We start from the raw sequence: 18754 nt of genomic DNA on the forward strand, positions 1-18754 counted from the left end.
TCTGGACTGATTTAACTAATCGAAGGATTAGTAAACAAATTGAATCAAGCGTGCTTGTCTGGCTCTAAAATGTGAATGTGTGTTGCTAGGGCAACCTGAGGACTGCAGTTGGGAAACACCAGTGGGAAATACGTAGAGTGTGGTGGCGAGTTGAAATATTGATTCAAAATAGACCAAACAGTAGACGACGCTATCGTGGCTGTTCATAATATATTAGGCTAAGTACTGTTTTATACTCTGCACTTTCAATTGTTGTGAGTTCATGACGTATTTCCCATGTAGTGTTTTAATAGGATAATTTAGGGACAGTTCAAAAATTACTGGGTGAGTGGGGGCTTGTAGCTCTCAAACTCTAGGGGTGTTTTTCCAAACATACTACCATGCTCCACACTCATGCTCCGATTGTATTCTCCACTCCGTTCTCTTGAGTACGTTTTTGTGTGGACGCGAGTGAGGAGAATGCATAAAGCAATACATTTAAGAAGCACTCGCACTCCCCCTACTGTATTACCTCACGCTTCACAGCCCCATTCACTGAACCTCCTTCCAGCCAGGACAATGGCAACAATAGACGAATCAAGATATACACAAAGCAAACGTTTGACGTCACAATTGTCAGCTAGATATGTGAATCGTAACAATTTAGCTAGCCAGATAGCTAAACAGGACAAAAATGACCTAAAACGAATAATATGTAAGATAGATGTCAATTCTTCATGGTTACATTAGCTAGCTAACAATGCATTGTTGCTATCTGGCTAGTTAACAGTACTAGTAGCTAGCCAGTCAGCCCTATTGACTAATTATGGGCTTGCGATCTAAGGTACTTAGGCAGGTAACGTTAAACATGCCGAACAATACCAAATTACTCATGAACCATTAAGAGGGATCCCCATTTAAGTGATTTATTAAAAGGTAAAACAAAAAGAGCAGGAGTCATACATATATTTCTATCTCTATATTTATACATATTGAAAATAATTGGTATGTAGCACAGTTCTCTAGCACATACAAGTGCAAGCTAAGTATCTGAAGTGAACTGCCTCAACTCCTCTCTAACTACAGACTCCATCACTCTCCATCTTATTATTATCATCTGAAGCTTTGGAAGCCATCGGCCAAGTATGTACCAGATCACCTTGAGTTTATTTGAGTTTTTAAAGCTACTTTGAGATTCTGTGTGTAATGAAAAGTGCTATATAGAATAAATCATAATTATTATTATTTATCCTACAGGGGAGGAGGAGCCCTTGTCATAATGGCTTTGCGATATGATGGACAGCCTTCTGTTTGCTACTAAACAGGTCCTAATATCTTAGTCTGTGTGCCAGTTCATTCTCTCTTTTGACTTTGTTGTGGCAAGCAGAAACACACTGGAATTTAGGAAATCCCACCAAACCACCGAATTATTACTTCAATTAAAGGGACAAATTATGTGGTCGCTTGGGGTAATGCAAAAATCCCCTTTGGTTATCACATGTAGGCACATGTGTAGTTTATGAGACAGATCTTTGATTTAGTAGCTGTTCATTTGTTAGTAAATGTTGGGAGCTGTGACTCTTATTTATTCTACTGGAAGGCTGTCCTCTCCTCTGCTTACAGTAGAAAGGCCTTGGAGCGATCCACTGAGACGCAGTGAGCATAAGCACGACAAAAGACAGGAAAACAGTGACCATGTTTCGGGCGACTAACATGCATTTCCCCACGATCAACTGATCCTAATGTTATTCCACAGACAGCCAGCAGGGGGAACTCCAGACTCGCAGGTTTTTCTGCTATCATACACCCAAAACTCACTAACCCAACAATACAACTATTTGTTGTAATCAGCACACATTGTTGTTGTAGCTCTGGACTGATTTAACTAATCGAAGGATTAGTAAACAAATTGAATCAAGCGTGCTTGTCTGGCTCTAAAATGTGAATGTGTGTTGCTGGGGCAACCTGAGGACTGCAGTTGGGAAACACCAGTGGGAAATACGTAGAGTGTGGTGGCGAGTTGAAATATTGATTCAAAATAGACCAAACAGTAGACGACGCTATCGTGGCTGTTCATAATATATTAGGCTAAGTACTGTTTTATACTCTGCACTTTCAATTGTTGTGAGTTCATGACGTATTTCCCATGTAGTGTTTTAATAGGATAATTTAGGGACAGTTCAAAAATTACTGGGTGAGTGGGGGCTTGTAGCTCTCAAACTCTAGGGGTGTTTTTCCAAACATACTACCATGCTCCACACTCATGCTCCGATTGTATTCTCCACTCCGTTCTCTTGAGTACGTTTTTGTGTGGACGCGAGTCAGGAGAATGCATAAAGCATTACATTTAAGAAGCACTCGCACTCCCCCTACTGTATTACCTCACGCTTCACAGCCCCATTCACTGAACCTCCTTCCAGCCAGGACAATGGCAACAATAGACGAATCAAGATATACACAAAGCAAACGTTTGACGTCACAATTATCAGCTAGATATGTGAATCGTAACAATTTAGCTAGCCAGATAGCTAAACAGGACAAAAATGACCTAAAACGAATAATATGTAAGATAGATGTCAATTCTTCATGGTTACATTAGCTAGCTAACAATGCTTTGTTGCTATCTGGCTAGTTAACAGTACTAGTAGCTAGCCAGTCAGCCCTATTGACTAATTATGGGCTTGCGATCTAAGGTACTTAGGCAGGTAACGTTAAACATGCCGAACAATACCAAATTACTCATGAACCATTAAGAGGGATCCCCATTTAAGTGATTTATTAAAAGGTAAAACAAAAAGAGCAGGAGTCATACATATATTTATATCTCTATATTTATACATATTGAAAATAATTGGTATGTAGCACAGTTCTCTAGCACATACAAGTGCAAGCTAAGTATCTGAAGTGAACTGCCTCAACTCCTCTCTAACTACAGACTCCATCACTCTCCATCTTATTATTATCATCTGAAGCTTTGGAAGCCATCGGCCAAGTATGTACCAGATCACCTTGAGTTTATTTGAGTTTTTAAAGCTACTTTGAGATTCTGTGTGTAATGAAAAGTGCTATATAGAATAAATCATAATTATTATTATTTATCCTACAGGGGAGGAGGAGCCCTTGTCATAATGGCTTTGCGATATGATGGACAGCCTTCTATTTGCTACTAAACAGGTCCTAATATCTTAGTCTGTGTGCCAGTTCATTCTCTCTTTTGACTTTGTTGTGGCAAGCAGAAACACACTGGAATTTAGGAAATCCCACCAAACCACCGAATTATTACTTCAATTAAAGGGACAAATTATGTGGTCGCTTGGGGTAATGCAAAAATCCCCTTTGGTTATCACATGTAGGCACATGTGTAGTTTATGAGACAGATCTTTGATTTAGTAGCTGTTCATTTGTTAGTAAATGTTGGGAGCTGTGACTCTTATTTATTCTACTGGAAGGCTGTCCTCTCCTCTGCTTACAGTAGAAAGGCCTTGGAGCGATCCACTGAGACGCAGTGAGCATAAGCACGACAAAAGACAGGAAAACAGTGACCATGTTTCGGGCGACTAACATGCATTTCCCCACGATCAACTGATCCTAATGTTATTCCACAGACAGCCAGCAGGGGGAACTCCAGACTCGCAGGTTTTTCTGCTATCATACACCCAAAACTCACTAACCCAACAATACAACTATTTCCACCACTGGGCTTACTGCAGTCACTACTTCCACCTTTACTGAACTACCATGAAGAATACTTTTAGACAGCTGAAGCAAGCATACTCTTTAAAAAGTATCCTTACTTATGGACGAGGGATTTGGCAGTGTGGTCATTGAGATTTCATACTTCTTGTTGGATGCACAGGGGGATTAGCTCAAATCGTAGAGCGCTTGCTTAGCATGCGAGAGGTAGCGGGATCGATGCCCGCATCTTCCAACTACTTAGTTTGGTTCAATCAGCACACATTGTTGTTGTAGCTCTGGATACTAACCCAACAATACAACTATTTCCACCACTGGGCTTACTCCTATAACAACTTCAACCTTTACTGAACTACCATGAAAAATACTTTTAGACAGCTGAAGCAAGCATACTTGTTAAAAAGTATCCTTTCTTATGGACGAGGAATTTGGCAGTGCGGTCATTGAGATTTCATACTTCTTGTTGGAGGCACAGGGGGATTGGCTCAAATGGTAGAGCGCTTGCTTAGCATGCGAGAGGTAGCGGGATCGATGCCTGCATCCTCCAACTATTTAGTTTGGTTCAATCAGCACACATTGTTGTTGTAGATCTGGATAACAATACAACTATTTCCACCACTGGGCTTACTCCTATCACTACTTCAACCTTTACTGAACTACCATGAAAAATACTTTTAGACAGCTGAAGCAAGCATACTTGTTAAAAAGTATCCTTTCTTATGGACGAGGGATTTGGCAGTGCGGTCATTGAGATTTCATACTTCTTGTTGGAGGCACAGGGGGATTAGCTCAAATGGTAGAGCGCTCGCTTAGCATGCGAGAGGTAGCGGGATCGATGCCCGCATCCTCCAACTATTTAGTTTGGTTCAATCAGCACACATTGTTGTTGTAGCTCTGGACTGATTTAACTAATCGAAGGATTAGTAAACAAATTGAATCAAGCGTGCTTGTCTGGCTCTAAAATGTGAATGTGTGTTGCTAGGGCAACCTGAGGACTGCAGTTGGGAAACACCAGTGGGAAATACGTAGAGTGTGGTGGCGAGTTGAAATATTGATTCAAAATAGACCAAACAGTAGACGACGCTATCGTGGCTGTTCATAATATATTAGGCTAAGTACTGTTTTATACTCTGCACTTTCAATTGTTGTGAGTTCATGACGTATTTCCCATGTAGTGTTTTAATAGGATAATTTAGGGACAGTTCAAAAATTACTGGGTGAGTGGGGGCTTGTAGCTCTCAAACTCTAGGGGTGTTTTTCCAAACATACTACCATGCTCCACACTCATGCTCCGATTGTATTCTCCACTCCGTTCTCTTGAGTACGTTTTTGTGTGGACGCGAGTGAGGAGAATGCATAAAGCAATACATTTAAGAAGCACTCGCACTCCCCCTACTGTATTACCTCACGCTTCACAGCCCCATTCACTGAACCTCCTTCCAGCCAGGACAATGGCAACAATAGACGAATCAAGATATACACAAAGCAAACGTTTGACGTCACAATTGTCAGCTAGATATGTGAATCGTAACAATTTAGCTAGCCAGATAGCTAAACAGGACAAAAATGACCTAAAACGAATAATATGTAAGATAGATGTCAATTCTTCATGGTTACATTAGCTAGCTAACAATGCATTGTTGCTATCTGGCTAGTTAACAGTACTAGTAGCTAGCCAGTCAGCCCTATTGACTAATTATGGGCTTGCGATCTAAGGTACTTAGGCAGGTAACGTTAAACATGCCGAACAATACCAAATTACTCATGAACCATTAAGAGGGATCCCCATTTAAGTGATTTATTAAAAGGTAAAACAAAAAGAGCAGGAGTCATACATATATTTCTATCTCTATATTTATACATATTGAAAATAATTGGTATGTAGCACAGTTCTCTAGCACATACAAGTGCAAGCTAAGTATCTGAAGTGAACTGCCTCAACTCCTCTCTAACTACAGACTCCATCACTCTCCATCTTATTATTATCATCTGAAGCTTTGGAAGCCATCGGCCAAGTATGTACCAGATCACCTTGAGTTTATTTGAGTTTTTAAAGCTACTTTGAGATTCTGTGTGTAATGAAAAGTGCTATATAGAATAAATCATAATTATTATTATTTATCCTACAGGGGAGGAGGAGCCCTTGTCATAATGGCTTTGCGATATGATGGACAGCCTTCTGTTTGCTACTAAACAGGTCCTAATATCTTAGTCTGTGTGCCAGTTCATTCTCTCTTTTGACTTTGTTGTGGCAAGCAGAAACACACTGGAATTTAGGAAATCCCACCAAACCACCGAATTATTACTTCAATTAAAGGGACAAATTATGTGGTCGCTTGGGGTAATGCAAAAATCCCCTTTGGTTATCACATGTAGGCACATGTGTAGTTTATGAGACAGATCTTTGATTTAGTAGCTGTTCATTTGTTAGTAAATGTTGGGAGCTGTGACTCTTATTTATTCTACTGGAAGGCTGTCCTCTCCTCTGCTTACAGTAGAAAGGCCTTGGAGCGATCCACTGAGACGCAGTGAGCATAAGCACGACAAAAGACAGGAAAACAGTGACCATGTTTCGGGCGACTAACATGCATTTCCCCACGATCAACTGATCCTAATGTTATTCCACAGACAGCCAGCAGGGGGAACTCCAGACTCGCAGGTTTTTCTGCTATCATACACCCAAAACTCACTAACCCAACAATACAACTATTTCCACCACTGGGCTTACTGCAGTCACTACTTCCACCTTTACTGAACCAACATGAAGAATACTTTTAGACAGCTGAAGCAAGCATACTTTTTAAAAAGTATCCTTACTTATGGACGAGGGATTTGGCAGTGTGGTCATTGAGATTTCATACTTCTTGTTGGATGCACAGGGGGATTAGCTCAAATGGTAGAGCGCTCGCTTAGCATGCGAGAGGTAGCGGGATCGATGCCCGCATCCTCCAACTACTTAGTTTGGTTCAATCAGCACACATTGTTGTTGTAGCTCTGGATACTAACCCAACAATACAACTATTTCCACCACTGGGCTTACTCCTTTAACTACTTCAACCTTTACTGAACTACCAAGAAACATACTTTTAGACAGCTGAAGCAAGCATACTTGTTAAAAAGTATCCTTTCTTATGGACGAGGAATTTGGCAGTGCGGTCATTGAGATTTCATACTTCTTGTTGGAGGCACAGGGGGATTGGCTCAAATGGTAGAGCGCTCGCTTAGCATGCGAGAGGTAGCGGGATCGATGCCCACATCCTCCAACTATTTAGTTTGGTTCAATCAGCACACATTGTTGTTGTAGATCTGGATAACAATACAACTATTTCCACCACTGGGCTTACTCCTATCACTACTTCAACCTTTACTGAACTACCATGAAAAATAATTTTAGACAGCTGAAGCAAGCATACTTGTTAAAAAGTATCCTTTCTTATGGACGAGGGATTTGGCAGTGCGGTCATTGAGATTTCATACTTCTTGTTGGAGGCACAGGGGGATTAGCTCAAATGGTAGAGCGCTCGCTTAGCATGCGAGAGGTAGCGGGATCGATGCCCGCATCCTCCAACTATTTAGTTTGGTTCAATCAGCACACATTGTTGTTGTAGCTCTGGACTGATTTAACTAATCGAAGGATTAGTAAACAAATTGAATCAAGCGTGCTTGTCTGGCTCTAAAATGTGAATGTGTGTTGCTGGGGCAACCTGAGGACTGCAGTTGGGAAACACCAGTGGGAAATACGTAGAGTGTGGTGGCGAGTTGAAATATTGATTCAAAATAGACCAAACAGTAGACGACGCTATCGTGGCTGTTCATAATATATTAGGCTAAGTACTGTTTTATACTCTGCACTTTCAATTGTTGTGAGTTCATGACGTATTTCCCATGTAGTGTTTTAATAGGATAATTTAGGGACAGTTCAAAAATTACTGGGTGAGTGGGGGCTTGTAGCTCTCAAACTCTAGGGGTGTTTTTCCAAACATACTACCATGCTCCACACTCATGCTCCGATTGTATTCTCCACTCCGTTCTCTTGAGTACGTTTTTGTGTGGACGCGAGTGAGGAGAATGCATAAAGCAATACATTTAAGAAGCACTCGCACTCCCCCTACTGTATTACCTCACGCTTCACAGCCCCATTCACTGAACCTCCTTCCAGCCAGGACAATGGCAACAATAGACGAATCAAGATATACACAAAGCAAACGTTTGACGTCACAATTATCAGCTAGATATGTGAATCGTAACAATTTAGCTAGCCAGATAGCTAAACAGGACAAAAATGACCTAAAACGAATAATATGTAAGATAGATGTCAATTCTTCATGGTTACATTAGCTAGCTAACAATGCTTTGTTGCTATCTGGCTAGTTAACAGTACTAGTAGCTAGCCAGTCAGCCCTATTGACTAATTATGGGCTTGCGATCTAAGGTACTTAGGCAGGTAACGTTAAACATGCCGAAAAATACCAAATTACTCATGAACCATTAAGAGGGATCCCCATTTAAGTGATTTATTAAAAGGTAAAACAAAAAGAGCAGGAGTCATACATATATTTATATCTCTATATTTATACATATTGAAAATAATTGGTATGTAGCACAGTTCTCTAGCACATACAAGTGCAAGCTAAGTATCTGAAGTGAACTGCCTCAACTCCTCTCTAACTACAGACTCCATCACTCTCCATCTTATTATTATCATCTGAAGCTTTGGAAGCCATCGGCCAAGTATGTACCAGATCACCTTGAGTTTATTTGAGTTTTTGAAGCTACTTTGAGATTCTGTGTGTAATGAAAAGTGCTATATAGAATAAATCATCATTATTATTATTTATCCTACAGGGGAGGAGGAGCCCTTGTCATAATGGCTTTGCGATATGATGGACAGCCTTCTGTTTGCTACTAAACAGGTCCTAATATCTTAGTCTGTGTGCCAGTTCATTCTCTCTTTTGACTTTGTTGTGGCAAGCAGAAACACACTGGAATTTAGGAAATCCCACCAAACCACCAAATTATTACTTCAATTAAAGGGACAAATTATGTGGTCGCTTGGGGTAATGGTAGAGCGCTCGCTTAGCATGCGAGAGGTAGCGGGATCGATGCCCACATCCTCCAACTATTTAGTTTGGTTCAATCAGCACACATTGTTGTTGTAGATCTGGATAACAATACAACTATTTCCACCACTGGGCTTACTCCTATCACTACTTCAACCTTTACTGAACTACCATGAAAAATAATTTTAGACAGCTGAAGCAAGCATACTTGTTAAAAAGTATCCTTTCTTATGGACGAGGGATTTGGCAGTGCGGTCATTGAGATTTCATACTTCTTGTTGGAGGCACAGGGGGATTGGCTCAAATGGTAGAGCGCTCGCTTAGCATGCGAGAGGTAGCGGGATCGATGCCCACATCCTCCAACTATTTAGTTTGGTTCAATCAGCACACATTGTTGTTGTAGATCTGGATAACAATACAACTATTTCCACCACTGGGCTTACTCCTATCACTACTTCAACCTTTACTGAACTACCATGAAAAATAATTTTAGACAGCTGAAGCAAGCATACTTGTTAAAAAGTATCCTTTCTTATGGACGAGGGATTTGGCAGTGCGGTCATTGAGATTTCATACTTCTTGTTGGAGGCACAGGGGGATTAGCTCAAATGGTAGAGCGCTCGCTTAGCATGCGAGAGGTAGCGGGATCGATGCCCGCATCCTCCAACTATTTAGTTTGGTTCAATCAGCACACATTGTTGTTGTAGCTCTGGACTGATTTAACTAATCGAAGGATTAGTAAACAAATTGAATCAAGCGTGCTTGTCTGGCTCTAAAATGTGAATGTGTGTTGCTGGGGCAACCTGAGGACTGCAGTTGGGAAACACCAGTGGGAAATACGTAGAGTGTGGTGGCGAGTTGAAATATTGATTCAAAATAGACCAAACAGTAGACGACGCTATCGTGGCTGTTCATAATATATTAGGCTAAGTACTGTTTTATACTCTGCACTTTCAATTGTTGTGAGTTCATGACGTATTTCCCATGTAGTGTTTTAATAGGATAATTTAGGGACAGTTCAAAAATTACTGGGTGAGTGGGGGCTTGTAGCTCTCAAACTCTAGGGGTGTTTTTCCAAACATACTACCATGCTCCACACTCATGCTCCGATTGTATTCTCCACTCCGTTCTCTTGAGTACGTTTTTGTGTGGACGCGAGTGAGGAGAATGCATAAAGCAATACATTTAAGAAGCACTCGCACTCCCAATACTGTATTACCTCACGCTTCACACCCCCATTCACTGAACCTCCTTCCAGCCAGGACAATGGCAACAACAGACGAATCAAGATATACACAAAGCAAACGTTTGACGTCACAATTATCAGCTAGATATGTGAATCGTAACAATTTAGCTAGCCAGATAGCTAAACAGGACAAAAATGACCTAAAACGAATAATATGTAAGATAGATGTCAATTCTTCATGGTTACATTAGCTAGCTAACAATGCTTTGTTGCTATCTGGCTAGTTAACAGTACTAGTAGCTAGCCAGTCAGCCCTATTGACTAATTATGGGCTTGCGATCTAAGGTACTTAGGCAGGTAACGTTAAACATGCCGAACAATACCAAATTACTCATGAACCATTAAGAGGGATCCCCATTTAAGTGATTTATTAAAAGGTAAAACAAAAAGAGCAGGAGTCATACATATATTTCTATCTCTATATTTATACATATTGAAAATAATTGGTATGTAGCACAGTTCTCTAGCACATACAAGTGCAAGCTAAGTATCTGAAGTGAACTGCCTCAACTCCTCTCTAACTACAGACTCCATCACTCTCCATCTTATTATTATCATCTGAAGCTTTGGAAGCCATCGGCCAAGTATGTACCAGATCACCTTGAGTTTATTTGAGTTTTTAAAGCTACTTTGAGATTCTGTGTGTAATGAAAAGTGCTATATAGAATAAATCATCATTATTATTATTTATCCTACAGGGGAGGAGGAGCCCTTGTCATAATGGCTTTGCGATATGATGGACAGCCTTCTGTTTGCTACTAAACAGGTCCTAATATCTTAGTCTGTGTGCCAGTTCATTCTCTCTTTTGACTTTGTTGTGGCAAGCAGAAACACACTGGAATTTAGGAAATCCCACCAAACCACCGAATTATTACTTCAATTAAAGGGACAAATTATGTGGTCGCTTGGGGTAATGCAAAAATCCCCTTTGGTTATCACATGTAGGCACATGTGTAGTTTATGAGACAGATCTTTGATTTAGTAGCTGTTCATTTGTTAGTAAATGTTGGGAGCTGTGACTCTTATTTATTCTACTGGAAGGCTGTCCTCTCCTCTGCTTACAGTAGAAAGGCCTTGGAGCGATCCACTGAGACGCAGTGAGCATAAGCACGACAAAAGACAGGAAAACAGTGACCATGTTTCGGGCGACTAACATGCATTTCCCCACGATCAACTGATCCTAATGTTATTCCACAGACAGCCAGCAGGGGGAACTCCAGACTCGCAGGTTTTTCTGCTATCATACACCCAAAACTCACTAACCCAACAATACAACTATTTCCACCACTGGGCTTACTGCAGTCACTACTTCCACCTTTACTGAACTACCATGAAAAATACTTTTAGACAGCTGAAGCAAGCATACTTTTTAAAAAGTATCCTTACTTATGGACGAGGGATTTGGCAGTGTGGTCATTGAGATTTCATACTTCTTGTTGGATGCACAGGGGGATTAGCTCAAATGGTAGAGAGCTTGCTTAGCATGTGAGAGGTAGCGGGGTCGATGCCCGCATCCTCCAACTATTTAGTTTGGTTCAATCAGCACACATTGTTGTTGTAGCTCTGGATACTAACCCAACATTACAACTATTTCCACCACTGGGCTTACTCCTATCACTACTTCAACCTTTACTGAACTACCATGAAAAATACTTTTAGACAGCTGAAGCAAGCATACTTGTTAAAAAGTATCCTTTCTTATGGACGAGGGATTTGGCAGTGCGGTCATTGAGATTTCATACTTCTTGTTGGAGGCACAGGGGGATTAGCTCAAATGGTAGAGCGCTCGCTTAGCATGCGAGAGGTAGCGGGATCGATACCTGCATCCTCCAACTATTTAGTTTGGTTCAATCAGCACACATTGTTGTTGTAGCTCTGGATACTAACCCAACAATACAACTATTTCCACCACTGGGCTTACTCCTATCACTACTTCAACCTTTACTGAACTACCATGAAAAATACTTTTAGACATCTGAATCAAGCATACTTGTTAAAAAGTATCCTTTCTTATGGACGAGGGATTTGTCAGTGCGGTCATTGAAATTTCATACTTCTTGTTGGAGGCACAGGGGGATTAGCTCAAATGGTAGAGCGCTCGCTTAGCATGCGAGAGGTAGTGGGATCGATGCCCGCATCCTCCAAATATTTAGTTTGGTTCAATCAGCACACATTGTTGTTGTAGCTCTGGACTGATTTAACTAATCGAAGGATTAGTAAACAAATTGAATCAAGCGTGCTTGTCTGGCTCTAAAATGTGAATGTGTGTTGCTGGGGCAACCTGAGGACTGCAGTTGGGAAACACCAGTGGGAAATATGTAGAGTGTGGTGGCGAGTTGAAATATTGATTCAAAATAGACCAAACAGTAGACGACGCTATCGTGGCTGTTCATAATATATTAGGCTAAGTACTGTTTTATACTCTGCACTTTCAATTGTTGTGAGTTCATGACGTATTTCCCATGTAGTGTTTTAATAGGATAATTTAGGGACAGTTCAAAAATTACTGGGTGAGTGGGGGCTTGTAGCTCTCAAACTCTAGGGGTGTTTTTCCAAACATACTACCATGCTCCACACTCATGCTCCGATTGTATTCTCCACTCCGTTCTCTTGAGTACGTTTTTGTGTGGACGCGAGTGAGGAGAATGCATAAAGCAATACATTTAAGAAGCACTCGCACTCCCCCTACTGTATTACCTCACGCTTCACAGCCCCATTCACTGAACCTCCTTCCAGCCAGGACAATGGCAACAATAGACGAATCAAGATATACACAAAGCAAACGTTTGACGTCACAATTATCAGCTAGATATGTGAATCGTAACAATTTAGCTAGCCAGATAGCTAAACAGGACAAAAATGACCTAAAACGAATAATATGTAAGATAGATGTCAATTCTTCATGGTTACATTAGCTAGCTAACAATGCTTTGTTGCTATCTGGCTAGTTAACAGTACTAGTAGCTAGCCAGTCAGCCCTATTGACTAATTATGGGCTTGCGATCTAAGGTACTTAGGCAGGTAACGTTAAACATGCCGAAAAATACCAAATTACTCATGAACCATTAAGAGGGATCCCCATTTAAGTGATTTATTAAAAGGTAAAACAAAAAGAGCAGGAGTCATACATATATTTATATCTCTATATTTATACATATTGAAAATAATTGGTATGTAGCACAGTTCTCTAGCACATACAAGTGCAAGCTAAGTATCTGAAGTGAACTGCCTCAACTCCTCTCTAACTACAGACTCCATCACTCTCCATCTTATTATTATCATCTGAAGCTTTGGAAGCCATCGGCCAAGTATGTACCAGATCACCTTGAGTTTATTTGAGTTTTTGAAGCTACTTTGAGATTCTGTGTGTAATGAAAAGTGCTATATAGAATAAATCATCATTATTATTATTTATCCTACAGGGGAGGAGGAGCCCTTGTCATAATGGCTTTGCGATATGATGGACAGCCTTCTGTTTGCTACTAAACAGGTCCTAATATCTTAGTCTGTGTGCCAGTTCATTCTCTCTTTTGACTTTGTTGTGGCAAGCAGAAACACACTGGAATTTAGGAAATCCCACCAAACCACCAAATTATTACTTCAATTAAAGGGACAAATTATGTGGTCGCTTGGGGTAATGCAAAAATCCCCTTTGGTTATCACATGTAGGCACATGTGTAGTTTATGAGACAGATCTTTGATTTAGTAGCTGTTCATTTGTTAGTAAATGTTGGGAGCTGTGACTCTTATTTATTCTACTGGAAGGCTGTCCTCTCCTCTGCTTACAGTAGAAAGGCCTTGGAGCGATCCACTGAGACGCAGTGAGCATAAGCACGACAAAAGACAGGAAAACAGTGACCATGTTTCGGGCGACTAACATGCATTTCCCCACGATCAACTGATCCTAATGTTATTCCACAGACAGCCAGCAGGGGGAACTCCAGACTCGCAGGTTTTTCTGCTATCATACACCCAAAACTCACTAACCCAACAATACAACTATTTCCACCACTGGGCTTACTGCAGTCACTACTTCCACCTTTACTGAACTACCATGAAAAATACTTTTAGACAGCTGAAGCAAGCATACTTTTTAAAAAGTATCCTTACTTATGGACGAGGGATTTGGCAGTGTGGTCATTGAGATTTCATACTTCTTGTTGGATGCACAGGGGGATTAGCTCAAATGGTAGAGAGCTTGCTTAGCATGTGAGAGGTAGCGGGGTCGATGCCCGCATCCTCCAACTATTTAGTTTGGTTCAATCAGCACACATTGTTGTTGTAGCTCTGGATACTAACCCAACATTACAACTATTTCCACCACTGGGCTTACTCCTATCACTACTTCAACCTTTACTGAACTACCATGAAAAATACTTTTAGACAGCTGAAGCAAGCATACTTGTTAAAAAGTATCCTTTCTTATGGACGAGGGATTTGGCAGTGCGGTCATTGAGATTTCATACTTCTTGTTGGAGGCACAGGGGGATTAGCTCAAATGGAAGAGCGCTCGCTTAGCATGCGAGAGGTAGCGGAATCGATGCACGCATCGTCCAACTATTTAGTTTGTTTCAATCAGCACACATTGTTGTTGTAGCTCTGGATACTAACCCAACAATACAACTATTTCCACCACTGGGCATACTCCTATCACTACTTCAACCTTTACTGAACTACCATGAAAAATACTTTTAGACAGCTGAAGCAAGCATACTTTAAAAAAAGTATCCTTTCTTATGGACGAGGGATTTGGCAGTGCGGTCAATGAGATTTCATACATCTTGTTGGAGGCACAGGGGGATTAGCTCAAACGATAGAGCGCTCGCTTTGCATGCGAGAGGTAGCGGGATCGATGCCTGCATCCTCCAACTATTTAGATTGGTTCAATCAGCACACATTGTTGTTGTAGCTCTGGATACTAACCCAACAATACAACTATTTCCACCACTGGGCTTACTGCAGTCACTACTTCCACTTTTACTGAACTACCATGAAAAATACTCTTAGACAGCTGAAGCAAGCATACTTTTTAAAAAGTATCCTTACTTATGGACGAGGGATTTGGCAGTGTGGTCATTGAGATTTCATACTTCTTGATGGATGAACAGGGGGATTAGCTCAAATGGTAGAGCGATTGCTTAGCATGCGAGAGGTAGCGGGATCGATGCCCGCATCCTCCAACTATTTAGTTTGGTTCAATCAGCACACATTGTTGTTGTAGCTCTGGATACTAACCCAACAATACAACTATTTCCACCACTGGGCTTACTCCTATCACTACTTCAACCTTTACTGAACTACCATGAAAAATACTTTTAGACAGCTGAAGCAAGCATACTTGTTAAAAAGTATCCTTTCTTATGGACGAGGGATTTGGCAGTGCGGTCATTGAGATTTCATACTTCTTGTTGGAGGCACAGGGGGATTAGCTCAAATGGTAGAGCGCTCGCTTAGCATGCGAGAGGTAGCGGGATCGATGCCCGCATCCTCCAACTATTTAGTTTGGTTCAATCAGCACACATTGTTGTTGTAGCTCTGGATACTAACCCAACAATACAACTATTTCCACCACTGGGCTTACTCCTATCACTACTTCAACCTTTACTGAACTACCATGAAAAATACTTTTAGACAGCTGAAGCAAGCATACTTGTTAAAAAGTATCCTTTCTTATGGACGAGGGATTTGGCAGTGCGGTCATTGAGATTTCATACTTCTTGTTGGAGGCACAGGGGGATTAGCTCAAATGGTAGAGCGCTCGCTTAGCATGCGAGAGGTAGCAGGATCGATGCCCGCATCCTCCAACTATTTAGTTTGGTTCAATCAGCACACGTTGTTGTAGCTCTGGACTGATTTAACTAATCGAAGGATTAGTTAACAAATTGAATCAAGCGTGCTTGTCTGGTTCTAAAATGTGAATGTGTGTTGCTGGGGCAACCTGAGGACTGCAGTTGGGAAACACCAGTGGGAAATACGTAGAGTGTGGTGGCGAGATGAAATATTGATTCAAAATAGACCAAACAGTAGACGACGCTATCATGGCTGTTCATAATATATTAGGCTAAGTACTGTTTTATACTCTGCACTTTCAATTGTTGTGAGTTCATGACGTATTTCCCATGTAGTGTTTTAATAGGATAATTTAGGGACAGTTCAAAAATTACTGGGTGAGTGGGGGCTTGTAGCTCTCAAACTCTAGGGGTGTTTTTCCAAACATACTACCATGCTCCACACTCATGCTCCGATTGTATTCTCCACTCCGTTCTCTTGAGTACGTTTTTGTGTGGACGCGAGTGAGGAGAATGCATAAAGCAATACATTTAAGAAGCACTCGCACTCCCCCTACTGTATTACCTCACGCTTCACAGCCCCATTCACTGAACCTCCTTCCAGCCAGGACAATGGCAACAATAGACGAATCAAGATATACACAAAGCAAACGTTTGACTTCACAATTATCAGCTAGATATGTGAATCGTAACAATTTAGCTAGCCAGATAGCTAAACAGGACAAAAATGACCTAAAACGAATAATATGTAAGATAGATGTCAATTCTTCATGGTTACATTAGCTAGCTAACAATGCTTTGTGGCTATCTGGCTAGTTAACAGTACTAGTAGCTAGCCAGTCAGCCCTATTGACTAATTATGGGCTTGCGATCTAAGGTACTTAGGCAGGTAACGTTAAACATGCCGAACAATACCAAATTACTCATGAACCATTAAGAGGGATCCCCATTTAAGTGCTTTATTAAAAGGTAAAACAAAAAGAGCAGGAGTCATACATATATTTCTATCTCTATATTTATACATATTGAAAATAATTGGTATGTAGCACAGTTCTCTAGCACATACAAGTGCAAGCAAAGTATCTGAAGTGAACTAACTGCCTTACTGCCTCAACTCCTCTCTAACTACAGACTCCATCACTCTCCATCTTATTATTATCATCTGAAGCTTTGGAAGCCATCGGCCAAGTATGTACCAGATCACCTTGAGTTTATTTGAGTTTTTAAAGCTACTTTGAGATTCTGTGTGTAATGAAAAGTGCTATATAGAATAAATCATTATTATTATTATTTATCCTACAGGGGAGGAGGAGCCCTTGTCATAATGGCTTTGCGATACGATGGACAGCCTTCTTTTTGCTACTAAACAGGTCCTAATATCTTAGTCTGTGTGCCAGTTCATTCTCTCTTTTGACTTTGTTGTGGCAAGCAGAAACACACTGGAATTTAGGAAATCCCACCAAACCACCGAATTATTACTTAAATTAAAGGGACAAATTATGTGGTCGCTTGGGGTAATGCAAAAATCCCCTTTGGTTATCACATGTAGGCACATGTGTAGTTTATGAGACAGATCTTTGATTTAGTAGCTGTTCATTTGTTAGTAAATGTTGGGAGCTGTTACTCTTATGTATTCTACTGGAAGGCTGTCCTCTCCTCTGCTTACAGTAGAAAGGCCTTGGAGCGATCCACTGAGACGCAGTGAGCATAAGCACGACAAAAGACAGGAAAACAGTGACCATGTTTCGGGCGACTAACATGCATTTCCCCACGATCAACTGATCCTAATGTTATTCCACAGACAGCCAGCAGGGGGAACTCCAGACTCGCAGGTTTTTCTGCTATCATACACCCAGAACTCACTAACCCAACAATACAACTATTTCCACCACTGGGCTTACTCCTATCACTACTTCAACCTTTACTGAACTACCATGAAAAATACTTTTAGACAGCTGAAGCAAGCATACTTTTAAAAAAGTATCCTTTCTTATGGACGAGGGATTTGGCAGTGTGGTCATTGAGATTTCATACTTCTTGTTGGAGGCACAGGGGGATTAGCTCAAATGGTAGAGTGCTCGCTTAGCATGTGAGAGGTAGCGGGATCGATGCCCGCATCCTCCAACTATTTAGTTTGGTTCAATCAGCACACCTTGTTGTAGCTCTGGACTGATTTAACTAATCGAAGGATTAGTTAACAAATTGAATCAAGTGTGCTTGTCTGGCTCTAAAATGTGGATGTGTGTTGCTGGGGAAACCTGAGGACTGCAGTTGGGAAACACCAGTGGAAGGTAGAGTGTGTTGGCGAGTTGAAACATTGATTCAAAATAGACCTACCAGTAGACGACGCTATCGTGGCTGTTAATAATATATTAGGCTAAGTACTGTTTTATACTCTGCACTTTATTGTTGTGAGTTCATGACATATTTCCCATGTAGTGTTTTAATAGGATAATTTAGGGATAGTTCAAAAATTACTGGGTGAGTGGGGGCTTGTAGCTCTCAAACTCTAGGGGTGTTTTTCCAAACATACTACCATGCTCCACGTTATTTGAGTTTTTAAAGCTACTTTCAGATTCTGTGTGTAATGAAAAGTGCTATATAGAATAAATCATAATAATTATTATTTATCCTACAGGGGAGGAGGAGCCCTTGTCATAATGGCTTTGCGATATGATGGACAGCCTTCTGTTTGCTACTAAACAGGTCCTAATATCTTAGTCTGTGTGCCAGTTAATTCTCTCTTTTCAAATCAAATCAAATCAAATGTATTTATATAGCCCTTCGTACATCAGCTGATATCTCAAAGTGCTGTACAGAAACCCAGCCTAAAACCCCAAACAGCAAGCAATGCAGGTGTAGAAGCACGGTGGCTAGGAAAAACTCCCTAGAAAGGCCAAAACCTAGGAAGAAACCTAGAGAGGAACCAGGCTATGTGGGGTGGCCAGTCCTCTTCTGGCTGTGCCGGGTGGAGATTATAACAGAAC

At 40.9% G+C, this 18754-nt stretch overlaps 5 non-coding genes across 5 annotated transcripts; all 5 read left to right on the forward strand.

Annotated features, from left to right (window-relative positions):
* Nucleotides 1-4450: 4450 nt before the first annotated feature.
* Nucleotides 4451-4523, forward strand: trnaa-agc (transfer RNA alanine (anticodon AGC)). Its single transcript has one exon. It is a non-coding gene; the product is annotated as a tRNA-Ala (tRNA).
* A 2027-nt stretch (nucleotides 4524-6550) lies between these two features.
* Nucleotides 6551-6623, forward strand: trnaa-agc (transfer RNA alanine (anticodon AGC)). Its single transcript has one exon. It is a non-coding gene; the product is annotated as a tRNA-Ala (tRNA).
* Nucleotides 6624-7166: 543 nt separating this feature from the next.
* trnaa-agc (transfer RNA alanine (anticodon AGC)) lies at nucleotides 7167-7239 on the forward strand. Its single transcript has one exon. It is a non-coding gene; the product is annotated as a tRNA-Ala (tRNA).
* Nucleotides 7240-9325: 2086 nt separating this feature from the next.
* trnaa-agc (transfer RNA alanine (anticodon AGC)) lies at nucleotides 9326-9398 on the forward strand. Its single transcript has one exon. It is a non-coding gene; the product is annotated as a tRNA-Ala (tRNA).
* A 5999-nt stretch (nucleotides 9399-15397) lies between these two features.
* On the forward strand, nucleotides 15398-15470 carry trnaa-agc (transfer RNA alanine (anticodon AGC)). The gene has a single exon. It is a non-coding gene; the product is annotated as a tRNA-Ala (tRNA).
* The last annotated feature ends 3284 nt before the right edge of the window (nucleotides 15471-18754 follow it).

Source organism: Oncorhynchus mykiss, chromosome 25 (genome assembly GCF_057628025.1).
Source record: "Oncorhynchus mykiss isolate SJ-2025 chromosome 25, ASM5762802v1, whole genome shotgun sequence".
NCBI classification, from domain to species: domain Eukaryota; kingdom Metazoa; phylum Chordata; class Actinopteri; order Salmoniformes; family Salmonidae; genus Oncorhynchus; species Oncorhynchus mykiss.